This window comes from Schistocerca cancellata, chromosome 2 (assembly GCF_023864275.1).
Source record: "Schistocerca cancellata isolate TAMUIC-IGC-003103 chromosome 2, iqSchCanc2.1, whole genome shotgun sequence".
Classification (NCBI taxonomy): domain Eukaryota; kingdom Metazoa; phylum Arthropoda; class Insecta; order Orthoptera; family Acrididae; genus Schistocerca; species Schistocerca cancellata.
In genome coordinates this window covers 957439430-957454468 of record NC_064627.1, presented here as the reverse complement: position 1 = coordinate 957454468, position 15039 = coordinate 957439430, and positions in this window count along the sequence as shown.

The following is a 15039-nucleotide window of genomic DNA, read 5'->3' as shown; positions in this document are numbered from 1 at the left end:
TTGTATGAATGTATGTGGGCTCCAGTGTAAGCAGTCAGAATCTTATACGATCTGCAACGGGCGAGTTGCGTCCTGAAGACGTGCGTCATGACCGTATGGCGTGACTGCAGCGTGTGAAAGTAGCGGAGAGGCGCTTACAGAGTAGTTACATTCTCTGGAACTATAAAAATTAATAACTGATCCAGAAATAGCCTGAGGAACTTCATATTAGGTACATAACCTTCTGTTGTGTAAAGGAACAATCTGTCAAAATCTGAAGCCAATAACTGCCATAATTTAAAAGTTACAAAAAAAAAAAAAAAAAAAAAAAAAGAAAAAGAAGAAAAGTCAGTAAAAAACGTAATTATCAGACACTTAAGAAACTAATAATTCACCAACTGTGACTATTTGAAAAGATATGATAACACCTTCATTGTTTAGATTCAAATCTGGAAAGTTCTCATTTAGGAAAGCTTTCGAAATTTTGCTGTAGTAATAACTTTAAGAATTTCAAGTAGATACTTTGTATTAGGGTGAGTGTGAAAGAGAGTACTTGTGTGAGTGTATGTGGGACTATCGCCAGTATTAAATTTTCAGTTTGTAATTCTCTATAGCAACTTGCAAGTGTTCCAGATTTGTATCGTGGGAACGAATCCACCAGTGGTTCCCCTACTAGTGGATGACGGATGTCCAAGCATGTTTGAATATGTACGAGACAGCCAGAACGTTTGCGACTATATAGTTAAATTCCAGACGTGTAGTACAGCTTGAAGTTTATTTCCTTTTATTTGTTTAACGAGAGAGTTTTGAGTTGCTTATTTTAATGACATCAATGAGCTGAGAGCAGTGGTTGGTTCTTGCTAGATTTTGGCGCGAGCCGCGCCCTGAAAGTCAGTAATTCTGTACAGCCAATAAGAAGTGAAACGGTTTGCCACCTAACGCATGAGATAGAGGTGCTTGTAAAGGCAGACAGAAGTGGGAGTGGTGGACTAGCTTTCGAAGCAGCCGGTCAGGCTGAAAGTGTCCGAACGCATTATGTGTAAAATGAAGTGATATTGTGACTTCTACGTTTCGGTACAGTGATAAAGGTAGCTGGTGTTTACCATTAACTATCTGTGAAATTTTAAGAGTCGAGAGATATTTTGTTCTGGAGAAAATCACATATGTAAACTTAGAAATAAAAGCGTGGCGGTACTAAGTAAATTTTGTTTTACTAGGTATTTACACCGAGCAAAAACTTTATTTAAAGACAACCACTGAATTCCGAGTGCAAAAGTAAATAGCAGTTTATTGACTGTGTTGCTCTCGTAAATGATTTCGGAATTGGATAGGGAAAGTTCTGGCTGTTTGAGTGTGACGAGGACTGTGAACAGGAACTTAAATGATTTGAACACATGTGGGCCGATGATATTGCTTAATAGCAACAAAAAAACATCCTAATGCAAATTTAAAAGGACCTTTGAACTTAGAAATCTGAACAGCAACCCATTTCCGATTTATTCTTTACAGTTCACAAGACTATTTTCAGCTTTTTGTACTTATAGCGGCCTCTGACGTGTAGTTATGAAATCTCAGTTTCTTCAACACTGCTTTTCTGAGACCTCTCAAGTAGCCGCAGTCAGGAGTTACGTGTGCAGATCTGCAGCAGTATCGAGGTAGGTTGACAATTGTAGCAGAACCGCCGCCGATGTGCGAAATTGAGCATTACGTCGCAATGCTTTTCGCTGCCAGTACTGTCGGTTGACTTGCTTTCTTTACGAGCTTCTTTTAGCTCCACAAAATTTGTTTTCAACGTATAGCACTTTCAGCCTGTCAGCATGAGGAACAGCATTCAGGCGTTTCCATTGGTTGTTTCTCTCTACTAATAGCAGTCTTCAGCTGCTTCCTGCCAGTTTTTTAGTAATTTATTTACCAGCAGGAATTGAAAATCATCAGATACCATGGGAAAATCACTCGCCTTGGGTTAGCGTAGCAGTCCAGACAACAAGCCATTTAGAAGGATTATGGAAATTCCCAGCACCTCTAAGCCGGAAAAAAAATCCTCCATCCGGCATACACCAGAGACCGTCTCCGACGTCTACAATAGCGAACAGCACGAGCGCGCCTGGGACATCTGTTACAATGTTAAATATGTATAAAGGTGTCTCAAGATATTTCCATACGGAGAAGCCGAAAGCGGCCACAACACAGTTTTGGGAGAGTTATGTTGCGTTGGGGAATTGCACAGGAGACTCAAGAAGACCTTAACATCCTTAGCTGTTTTGCGTAGACTTACAGAGTACATGCCGCTCTTTCTCTTGGGAACTACAATCCTTCAAGTGGGTTGGCTGGCTGGTCGCTCTGCTTCAGTGGTCCAGAGTAACACTATATGAAAACAGTTTCACACTTCCCATCGGAGTTCATTTGTGGAGAAAGCCAGGTAGCTCAATAATTATTAATTTACTGTTTCTAGTATGCCCTGTTTATCGTTAAGTTTAACGCGGATGCCAATAATGCGCTATGTATCCCTCCGCTTTTGTTGTTATATATCATTCGTAAACCACGCCCTAACCAGTATAGTCGCATACGAGTATGAGGATACATTTATGGTGCTGCTCTCCACAGCTCACACATTGCCTCATTGGCGCGGAAAACAATAAAGCATCGAAAATTATACAGTACAGTTTATAAAAGACGATTCGATTAGCATATGGTAACATTCCACTTTTTGCTGTATTAACTTTTTTCGGTTCAGTTCTAGCAGATATCCGCTCTGAGAATTTGAGCTTTCGACAACATCCGCCATTGTTCTCATCAGGAAAGCAAATAATTATCATAGAAGTCACGCGGCCACACTGATGTAGTTCGGCTCCACCGCGATCAGAGATTACGACGAAATAAAAAAGCGCCAACGACGAAATGTCAGTCGCAGCGACTTTGTGTCTATCGCGACATATAGTGCTGAGGCTAGTGTTCGACAAGAGATACAGGGCGCGTCAAAAATGTATACACATTTTGAAGAGTCATAGAAAATTTATTTCTCGTTCTACTATGTCAAAATTTCTGGAAATGGAAAGCATAAAATCCAATTGGAAAAATAAATGTACTTTGCAAATGTGATTAATATTCACACTGGTAGCCTTCAGCATCAATACATTTCTGAGTACGAGTCACCACTGATTCCGTACACTACGGTCGCAGGTTCGAATCCTGCCTCGGGCATGGATGTGTGTGATGTCCTTAGGTTAGTTAGGTTTAAGTAGTTCTAAGTTCTAGGGGACTGATGACCTCAGCAGTTAAGTCCCATAGTGCTCAGAGAGCCATTTGAACCATTTTGAAAACACACCACACATTTACACCAGGCAAATTCACAGCCTTTTCAACTGTAATGTGAGGATTATCTTCAACCCAGTACACACAATTGTGCCTATTGACAGTTCCATGTCCGCAGCTCGTGGTCGTGCGGTAGCGTTCTCGCTTTCCGCGCCTGGGTTCCCGGGTTCGATTCCCGGCGGGGTCAGGGATTTTCTCTGCCTCGTGATGAGTGGGTGTTGTGTGCTGTCCTTAAGTTAGTTAGGTTTAGGTAGATCTAAGTTCTAGGGGACTGATGACCATAGATGTTAAGTCCCATATTGGTCAGAGCCATTTGAACCATTTGAACAGTTCCATTGAGTTTGAATTGGGCTTCATCCGACCAAATTATGCTACCCATAAATCCCAGTTCACGTCTCACCATCTCCTGAACCATTCACAAAATTCTAACCTTCGATCTGGATCGTCGTCACTTAGCTGTTGCACCAGCCTTGGAATGTACACACGAAACTTGCCTTTTTTCAGAATGCGTAGCACACTACCAGCACTTACATTACTCTCACGTGCCACTTGCCTTGAAGATTTTTGAGGCGAATGCTGAAACAGTTCCAAGACCGCAGTTGTGGAATCATCACTTGTTGCTTTACGAGGTCACCCTGATCGACCTTTATGCACATCACACACTGTTCCATGAATTTCGAATATGCCTCGTAGACGTGTAATTGTTAACCTTGAAGGTGGTTCTGTACCATACTCACTTCTCCACTGTCTTCGAACCGCAGCTACAGTCTCAAACTTCCAGCACCACTTAACTATCTGCTTCCGCGCTTCAAAGCTCAAACGCACGTCCGCCATGTTGCAGTTACTTCCTTGCCACTGCTGCCACCTGTTGAAGAAACATAACATTACCTTCTCACAGATATTTAACCTTGTAGAACAGGAAATAAATTGTCTATGACAGTTCAAAGTGTGTATACATTTTTGACGCATCCTGTATATGTGTAGAAGCTGAATTTGTAAAGTGTATAAATTTTAATTTTTGGAAGGGTCGGATTGTTTTGATTGATCTGAATTTGATTAAACACGGCTATGGCCTCTAACTACCTCTGGAATACGCTCTCCTCCACTCCGAGCCTATCGTGACATCTGTCTGAAAAAAAGTTCTACAACAGACCACCCACTTCTCAGGAGTAGGGATTGAAAGACAAAAATAAAATCTAAATTTCTATACTTTCCGATATTCGGTACACCGCTTGGAAACGTTTTGGATAGATTTCCCATGTACCTAGTGCCACGTTTACATGAAATGTTATAAACACCTGGGACTCCTGATGATGCAGCATCTCTGTGATGTTTTCAGGCGGGCGAAAAGATAAATATAGCCTTGTCACAAACATAGGATATTTTATCTAGATGTAGTATGCATAATGTAAGTTCCTTAAACGTTGAGATTTCGTCATATAATCAGATACTGAACACACAAGACAGTACTGAAATATTATCTCAATTCATTCCAAAGAGGAGGACGAGGAATTCAGTTCGCAACGAGACCTGTCGTCTTCAGCATGGATGAGAAATCGATCAATTTACTTCTTTTGATGTGCGACAGAGCTTTGTAACAGGAGAAGCGAAAAGTGCCCGCAAGAGAGTTCTGGGCAATTATGTGCGCTTGTAGAATTGGCCAGGGGATTTAAAACACCCACAACATCCAAAACTGCTTTTCATTAATGTACGTCTGGATAGCTAGAATGTCTTATTGTTTCTAGCGATGTCATCTGACTCCAAATAATGCATACAAGGTTCAATTGCAATGATACGGTAATAATCTGAAGCCATTGCCACTTGCAGTCTTTGTCATTTCATCAACAATGTACCAGTTCACAAAGTAAGCTTCAAGCTATTTAAGAAATGCGAATTTAACTGCCGTAGTACTGAAATTGCTTCCTTTTGTACCATCCATTTCGTGGTGTATTGCTTTCTCCAAGATTTTCGGGGCCTGGGTAAAATCTTTACCGAGTAATGAGAAGCATTGCCCACAATTACGAGTCTATATGGACCGTGCGACTCTCACGGTGAACTTCGAAACCGCTGTCGTCCAACCAGTTTGTTTCCTTAAACAGAGATTATGGGTTGCAATTATCGTTTTAATCAGTGTCTGTGGTAACAGGTTCAGTGTTGTGACTTTGTTTTTGTCTATAAGGAAAACAAATAAATATCCTATGAAACTTCCTGGCAGATTAAAACTGTGTGCCGGACCAAGACTCGAACTCGGGACTTTTGCCTTTCGCGGGCAAGTGCTCTACCATCTGAGCTACCCAAGCACAACACACGCTACGTCCTCACAGCTTTACTTCTGCCAATACCTCGTCACCTACCTTCCAAACTTTACAGAAGCTCTCCTCATATCAGCGCACAATCCGCTGCAGAGTGAAAATCTCATTCAAGAAATATCCTGTCACATAAGAAAGTGTTCATCTGTGGCTATCTTCATGGCCGCAGTCATCCGCTACCAGATGGCGCTGCGCTCAGGAGGCTTGTCTGTGAACCCTCTGTGTGACTCTACAGGCAGTAAGTGCGGTGCGTTTGGAGATGAACAGTGTATGCAAAATTCTATCTAGGTACAGCTACGTCGCACCGACGAGTACTTACTTCTGTTGAACGGCTTCAGCCATTTCAACTGGGTTGCATTGTGGATCTGCTGGAAGCTGAATGGACGTGTCGAAGAAATGCTGCACATGTTGAGCGCTATGTATCATCAGTTGCGTGTCGCAGCTTCCAACCGTGGTCTATGGAACATTCTCACACCTGTAGACCAGGACCTGAACGTCCGCGTAGAACAGATATCCGTCAAGATGGACGCATTGTGCGAACAGCGGATGCAGATAGAAAATCATCCGGAGACGAAATCCGGGCACATATTGCACTCGCTGTGTCATCAGGGACCATTGGGAGCCGTCTAGCCAGACGGCCATTGATACCACGACCGCACTAAGCAAGACTACTCTGGTGTCGTCAAAGAGTTGACTGGGGAGTAGATTGGTGGTCTGCTGCGGAAGGATTTCACTTCTGTCACGTTGAACGATTCTCTTTAGTCATCGTTACTTCTGTTCTTGTAGGGTCTTTTTCCAGCCGCAGCGATGTCAGAGATTTGATGTTTTACCGGATACCTTATATTCACGATACACTCGTGAAATGGTCGTACTGGAAAATACTCACTTCATCGCTATCTCGGAGATGCTGTGTCCCATCGCTCGTGGGCCGACTGAACATCAACGTTCAAACTCACTTAAATCTTGATAACCTGCCATTGTAGTAGCAATAACAGGTCTAACAAATGCTCCAGACCCTTTTTGTCTTATACAGGCGTTGCCGACCACAGCGTCGTATTCTACCTGTTTACATATCTCTGCATTTCAGTAGGTCTTTATCAGTTTCTTTGGGGTTTCAGTGTATATAAATATTGAAAAGAGATTCAATCCACGGCATACCCATTGACAATCTTGAAAATTCACGCATCAAAAAAAGTTTTGCATCACCACGGTTCCCAGAACTCCTGAAGATAGACGGATTTTGTATCACAGTCCCTCTGCTCAGAAATGTCACTAAAGCCGCCCTAAGATGTAAACAACCATGCATGAGTAGCGCCTCTTACACGGAGGGGTTCCGGCAGCTGATCAGTTCCAGTCATTCTAGCAGGAAGGAGGTACACGGCTCATGTCTGTAGTTCAACCATGCCTAGTCGCTCAGTACCGTGGTTCGATCGTGTCCGCATTGTTACTTTGTGACAGGAAGGGCTCTCAACAAGGGAAGTGTCCAGGCATCTCGGAGTGAACCAAAGCGATGTTGTTCGGACATGCAGGAGATTCAGAGAGACAGGAACTGTCGATGAGATCACTCGCTCCGGCCGCCCAATGGCTATTACTGCAGTGGATGACCACTACCTACGGATTATGGCTCGGAGGAACCTTGACAGCAACGCCACCATGTTGAATAATGCTGTTCGTTTAGCCACAGGACGTCGTATTACGACTCAAACTGTGCGCAATAGGCTGCATGATGCGCATCTTCACTCCCGACGTCCATGGCGAAGTCCATCTTTGCAACCACGACACCATGAAGCGCGGTACAGATGGCCCCATCAACATGCCGAATGTTGAACATTGTACTGTAAAAGAACAGTTTTTTTTTAATCTATGCATTCAGTAGCCAACCTGGCTAGCCGCGCATTCTAACGCGCTGCTTTCCGAGCGGGAAGGTGTGTCGATCCCAGGCACGGATCCGCCCGGCGGATTAGTGTCGAGGCTGGCCAGCCTGTGGATGGTTTTCAAGGCGGTTTTCCATCGCCCGTGGCGAATGCAGTCTGGTTCCCCTTACTCTGCCTCAGTTACACTGTGTCAGCGACTGCACAAACACTGTCTCCATATACGCGTACACCATAATTACTCTACCATGCAAACATTTGTGGTTACACTGGTTTGGTATTATGTGTGGTGTCACCGCCAGACACCACACTTGCTAGGTGGTAGCTTTAAATCGGCCGCGGTCCATTAGTACATGTCGGACCCGCGTGTCGCCACTGTCAGTAATTGCAGACCGAACGCCACCACACGGCAGGTCTAGAGAGACGTACTAGGACTCACCCCAGTTGTACGACGACTTTGCTAGCGACTACACTGACGAAGCCTTTCTCTCATTTGCCGAGAGACAGTTAGAATAGCGTTCAGCTAAGTCCATGGCTACGACCTAGCAAGGCGCCATTAACCATTTATAGAGAGAGTCTCACTTGTATGATCAAGAATGCTGTATACAAATGATGGATTAAAGTTAAGTATTCCAGCAGCTACGTACTTTTCTTTATAGCATTCATTACGTATCCTGTTTCAGACCTAGCGCCACCTGCGTGAGTTGACGCGTGCATTTCGGCCTCCTCTTGCAACACAGTGTTGGCTCTTCTGCCAACACTACATTATGAGACGTTCCCGAGATGGGGGAGGGGTCCACTGGGGGCCGAACTGCACAGTAACCCTGGGTTCGATGTGGGGCGGCGATGGGTGGGTGTACTGCTGTGGCCTGTTGTAGGGTTGTGAACCACTGAGGGCTACGGCGGGACGAAGCCTCTCCGTTGTTTGTAGGTCCCTGGTTTAATACGTACATACCTATACACATGCATCCAGCTGTAACTTATCAAGTAATCCTGTGGTACGGATCTGTGTCAGAGTTAACTAAATCTCTGACTGATTCAGGTAATAAAGTGAACTACTATTTCATGTGTTCTATTGTGATGAGGCCCCTTGCAGATCAATCAAAGAACCCACAGTTGTGGGCGGGCGAAAGTAGTTTTGCCAGATCATAAAGCTAAATGTCGAAGGTCATGAGTGTCTTACAGGCTCCAGGACGAAATCTGTATATCCCAACAGTCTGCGTCTAGAGTTAGTCCATTGTGTAAGTGTGCGTAGCATGTATCTGGAGTGGCACATGGGTACAGATTTGCCTAGTGGGTTGTGCGAAGCCGCCTGAAAAAAAAAAAAAAAAAAAAACATCCGTGTTGGCCGTCTCACCAGTCCTCGTCGTCGATGCACGAAGCAGATTCCATCAGGGTCAGGCTCGCCACCCCGTGTCCCGAAAGTGGCGCGTTAACACGCCCGGATATCAGGGCGGGTGCTTAATTATGGATTTAGAAGCACAGCGCTCAAAATATTGTATGTTTCACTTTCACTCTATAACACTCCTAACTGCTACTGCTATACCATAACCTTAAAGTAGGAGTCAGTTTGCAAAACAGAACTATTTTGCTATAGCAATTATGGTATAAAGCACACAGATCTGTGTTACCCTCTGAGAGGAATTTTGTTACGTTGACCGTGTTGTTCCTAACGGAGGTGGCTTATCGGAAATGAAAGTCAGAATTACGTTAATATTTGAACAGTAACAAACGAAATTTTGTTTATCTGCACTGTTTAATTGATCAAGAAAACGGTCGCCAGCCTAACTAGGCAAGAAAATGATTAACATTCTCGTTCAAGAAAATAGGTATAAGTAACTATAACGGACAAAACACAACCTAGACTTGGCCACACGCGAGTGCAATGAACGCCGACACACATATGTTTTAAGGTTGAAGCTAACAACTGGAGCAGCACAAAAACTATTTGCAAAATTATAACACGTACAGAAAAACACTATCACTTTCAGGGTTTACACAAACTGAGTGGTCTTTATACTGTTAATATGCACACAAGAGAGATAAACACTTAGTGATCATGAACATATAATTTCCTACTATGCAGTTTTCTACTTTTACTACCGTGAAACATAAAATTAACATTAATGTAAGATACTGACCCACTTTCTGATATTAACAACAGGCAGTAGTGTGATTATTTACTAAGCAAAACTCTATAAGCCACTGTCTTGAGAAATTTTAATTTGAAGTTGGCAATAACACTTTAATAAGCAGTTTTACTAGGAAAATTATTTCAGCAAGCATAATTAACTTTAACTTTCTCTTTACTATGTTCAAAGGGCATCAATGTACTTTCAGTAAGGACACTCGGTAATCACTTTACTTCAAACGGAGAGGACCCTGAGAGGTGTTATGATGACGAGTAAAATCAAGGTAGGTACATAATTCAGATATGAATTACCTTATATTTCAGCACACTAACACATCCATTAGGCTGATCCTTCACTGTACATCAATGCAGTATTCCGATACAATGATTGCGCAATGTGGTGGCCACTGCATGTTGGTAGGTGGAATTGCAGGTAGAATTGCTGGACTCTGTCATTTCTTGGTGGCGATGATAAATACAAATTCCAGAATAGTTCCAGCTATTTATCCACCCATCCGAGGCATTGGAAAGTAGCAGAAAAAAGCCTCCCTCGGAATCATCACAATATGCATCTGTTACTTGGCAGTGCACGGACTCGTAGCTCGTCTCCGGCTGCTGGCTCGTCCCTGACTGCTATCAGTTCCACCTTTTCCACCTATGCCAACCACAATTTGCGCGCGCTACACAGTTCCGTTCCCGAGGGGAACCACTACACCTTTTACATACAGATTAACTAAGAACCCTAAGTGAAGGTCAACAGTTTACATAACAGCAAACAAATACATTAAATAAAACAGAACATTTTCACATATTGACACTTCTACAAAAAATTATTCACACAAAATTACAATTATATACAGTAAGTTTTGTTCCCTCCAAATGGGACAAAGCATTTACAGTACAGATACACTACTTTGCATTGAAACAAACCAAGACACCAAAGGTTTGACAAAGAAAAGAGTACACGATTTTATGTTATTGATTCAAACACATTTACAGAAGATCAGCAATGTAACATTAAATAAAGCAAAATAAATCCATACAGCATTAAGAGCTGTGGTGTTACAACTCTTAATGACAGTTTCAGTTTTCAACTCTTGATATACGCTTGCTTTTTTGCTGCTTCTGTCAGATAGCACATTGCTTCCACGGACAAACTTAGCGAGATTTGCGGGATGATTTTTCGACTGAGATGGGTATTTTCCTGTCTTTAAATTTGAAACAGTCACTGGGTTTAACTTATTACTTGTTGCTGTATTTACACTCACCAGTCTTTGTCTTTCTTGACTTTGCTACTGATTCGAGTATGTTCGGTTACTCGCTGACGTGGGATCTGGGTTCCAGTTACCTTAATTTTGCTCCACGTGGTATGCAAGATCACATTATGACGTTTATTAGTTTACATTTGATGCTGCAAGTTTCACTCTCCAAGTTGAAATACGTAACACGATACAGTTTCTTAAAAAATTCATCACACAAAATAGCTTCGTCACCACGTTTCACTTTTATTTTAAAAAACACGCTAATTTTATTGTTCTCCAGTAGGCGCCATATGTCCTCAGCTCGTGGTCGTGCGGTAGCGTTCTCGCTTCCCACGCCCGGGTTCCCGGGTTCGATTCCCGGCGGGGTCAGGGATTTTCTCTGCCTCGTGATGACTGGGTGTTGTGTGCTGTCCTTAGGTTAGTTAGGTTTAAGTAGTTCTAAGTTCTAGGGGACTGATGACCATAGACGTTAAGTCCCATAGTGCTCAGAGCCATAGGCGCCATATTTACTCGCATCCCCTGACCAGCTCTCTAGACGAAGCAACTACAAACACTTTCACAGGACACATGTACAACAAGACAATATGACACAACTTATGCTCTGAGGAACAGACTGTTCAGTGACATTTGTCACAAAAACTGCATGGGGTAAACATTCCGCACAATGAGCACTAAAAAATTCAATATTTTATCGAGCCTTAGTGTATCACTCACACCACACTCTTAAAGACCCTAATTTTCAAAAATATCTAAATGGTTACAACTGAGGAATGATAGTTCATGCGTCTTTCAGTTTTATAGCAGCGTTTTGTGGTCTAGATTGGATTGCAGCTGTGTTACGCAAAGAGCACGCAAAGTCAACCGACAAAATCTGGGAGGTTCTTTAGGTATCTTTTCCGAGTATTTTGGTATAAAGGGTCTGTGGTCTTCGGTGTCTCACTACAGAGTAATAATGTAACTACGATTTGTTTGGTTCGTTACCCCAGTTGCATTCGTTTCTGTGAAAATACCTTCACAACAGTGAAAAAATAGGTAATATGCAATTACCAAACCTTACAACAACGTTACAACACAAAACAGAGGGTAAAACAAAAAGTCTTAAAAAGATCCAGAAGTAGTGTGACGTGGTTGCCGTCGCTGCCAGAACACCTCTGCATAGTGTCGTGCCGCTCTCCCACTGCATCCAGTGAACGAACCCACACACACCAGGCAAGGATCAAAAAAATGGTTCAAATGGCTCTGAGCACTATGGGACTTAACATCTGAGGTCATCAGTCTCCCAGAACTTTGAACTACTTAAACCTAACTAACCTAAGGACATCATACACATCCATGCCCCAGGCAGTATTCGATCCTGCGACCGTAGCAGTGGTGCGGTTCCAGACTGAAGCGCCTAGAACGGCTTGGTTTCTTTTTTTTTGATCGATGTGTTTGGTCGTTGCGGACATCACATGACATCCGTTCAAGTTCGTTTTGTTGATCCTCCCACTCAGAACCGCTCGACCACACCGGCCGGCAGGCGAGGATCGACCAACCCTTCATCAGCGAACCTATCCCTGACACTGCCGAAAAGATAAATCCGATGCAGAACCGACCAGTACTGAATGCAAAGTTGAGTGCAAGGAGTAAAATGAGCATTATAGTTGTCAACAACAGGTAACGTGAGTGACGAGTAAGTTTGTTTCGAATCAAGGGACATGGCAGATATCTTCAGCATTTCCACTTTTTTGCAGATATTTTCAGTGTGAAACAGAATTATAGATAAGTGATGGTAAGACATCAAATCAAATGCACAATTAAACTGCAATTATAGTGGAGCGGCGCTGAACGAACAGAGCAACTGGCTCTCCGAAGGGAGTAGCGCTGGCCGAACAAACCAGTGCGCATGGTTATATGCCGCTGCAAGTGGAGCAATGCGGAGTAGAGCGGCAAAGAGCGACACTGAGGGCATCAAAAACATCATGTGTGTTTCACACAGAATGATGTCCAGAGCATTCGAGCGACTCTGGCTGCGTTCGGGCAAAACCGACAGCATTCGGCTGTTGCCGGGGGATGCAGTCAGTACTGTTTCTGGCGCTCTTTTTTTTTGTTGTTCTCTTGGGAAAGAAGTATCAGCGGGCGACATGATAGCAGCTGTTTTTACTCGGCGCCCTTTATGGGACCAGCGAGAAATCAATCATCACAACTGATTGATTTTGGCTAAGTTATGTGATGAGTTCATAACACTACCGGCTACTTCTAAATTAGCAATACACCGATAATGTAACCCCTCTGAAAGGATAATTACTTGACCGTTGCCGTACGTAATGGAAAGGTATCGAACTATTTTTGTTTCTCTGAAAATTTATATAGAAAGGAAACAGTAGCAGGACAAACGGGAATCGAACCAAGGTTCCATTAGCAGTCAAGTAATCTGTAATTCCATTAAAGGAAACGCTCGCCAGCCTGATTAGTCAAAGTTGTACAAAGTACTAATAAAGAAAATTAACTATTGGGATGAGCTTTGCTTGACACTGAAACTCCGTTTTGCTGGAAGGTGCAAGACAACAGCGCAATTTAGCGAGTAATGCACCAGTGATTTGGCGTGAACTGCAAAGGAGGAGTATTTATACGTTTAGGCAACAACTGGCTCTCAGTAACGCTTACTACTTGTAGTAGGAAGCTATCGGTCGTAGGAAGCTAATGACCATTATAAGTAAATGATTACTAATGGTGGAACACTACGAACATGGACAAGTGATTCTGGAAATTACTAAGATTGAAATACACTCCTGGAAATGGAAAAAAAGAACACATTGACACCGGTGTGTCAGACCCACAATACTTGCTCCGGACACTGCGAGAGGGCTGTACAAGCAATGATCACACGCACGGCACAGCGGACACACCAGGAACCACGGTGTTGGCCGTCGAATGGCGCTAGCTGCGCAGCATTTGTGCACCGCCGCCGTCAGTGTCAGCCAGTTTGCCGTGGCATACGGAGCTCCATCGCAGTCTTTAACACTGGTAGCATGCCGCGACATCGTGGACGTGAACCGTATGTGCAGTTGACGGACTTTGAGCGAGGGCGTATAGTGGGCATGCGGGAGGCCGGGTGGACGTACCGCCGAATTGCTCAACACGTGGGGCGTGAGGTCTCCACAGTACATCGATGTTGTCGCCAGTGGTCGGCGGAAGGTGCACGTGCCCGTCGACCTGGGACCGGACCGCAGCGACGCACGGATGCACGCCAAGACCGTAGGATCCTACGCAGTGCCGTAGGGGACCGCACCGCCACTTCCCAGCAAATTAGGGACACTGTTGCTCCTGGGGTATCGGCGAGGACCATTCGCAACCGTCTCCATGAAGCTGGGCTACGGTCCCGCACACCGTTAGGCCGTCTTCCGCTCACGCCCCAACATCGTGCAGCCCGCCTCCAGTGGTGTCGCGACAGGCGTGAATGGAGGGACGAATGGAGACGTGTCGTCTTCAGCGATGAGAGTCGCTTCTGCCTTGGTGCCAATGATGGTCGTATGCGTGTTTGGCGCCGTGCAGGTGAGCGCCACAATCAGGACTGCATACGACCGAGGCACACAGGGCCAACACCCGGCATCATGGTGTGGGGAGCGATCTCCTACACTGGCCGTACACCACTGGTGATCGTCGAGGGGACACTGAATAGTGCACGGTACATCCAAACCGTCATCGAACCCATCGTTCTACCATTCCTAGACCGGCAAGGGAACTTTCTGTTCCAACAGGACAATGCACGTCCGCATGTATCCCGTGCCACCCAACGTGCTCTAGAAGGTGTAAGTCAACTACCCTGGCCAGCAAGATCTCCGGATCTGTCCCCCATTGAGCATGTTTGGGACTGGATGAAGCGTCGTCTCACGCGGTCTGCACGTCCAGCACGAACGCTGGTCCAACTGAGGCGCCAGGTGGAAATGGCATTGCACGCCGTTCCACAGGACTACATCCAGCATCTCTACGATCGTCTCCATGGGAGAATAGCAGCCTGCATTGCTGCGAAAGGTGGATATACACTGTACTAGTGCCGACATTGTGCATGCTCTGTTGCCTGTGTCTATGTGCCTGTGGTTCTGTCAGTGTGATCATGTGATGTATCTGACTCCAGGAATGTGTCAATAAAGTTTCCCCTTCCTGGGACAATGAATTCACGGTGTTCTTATTTC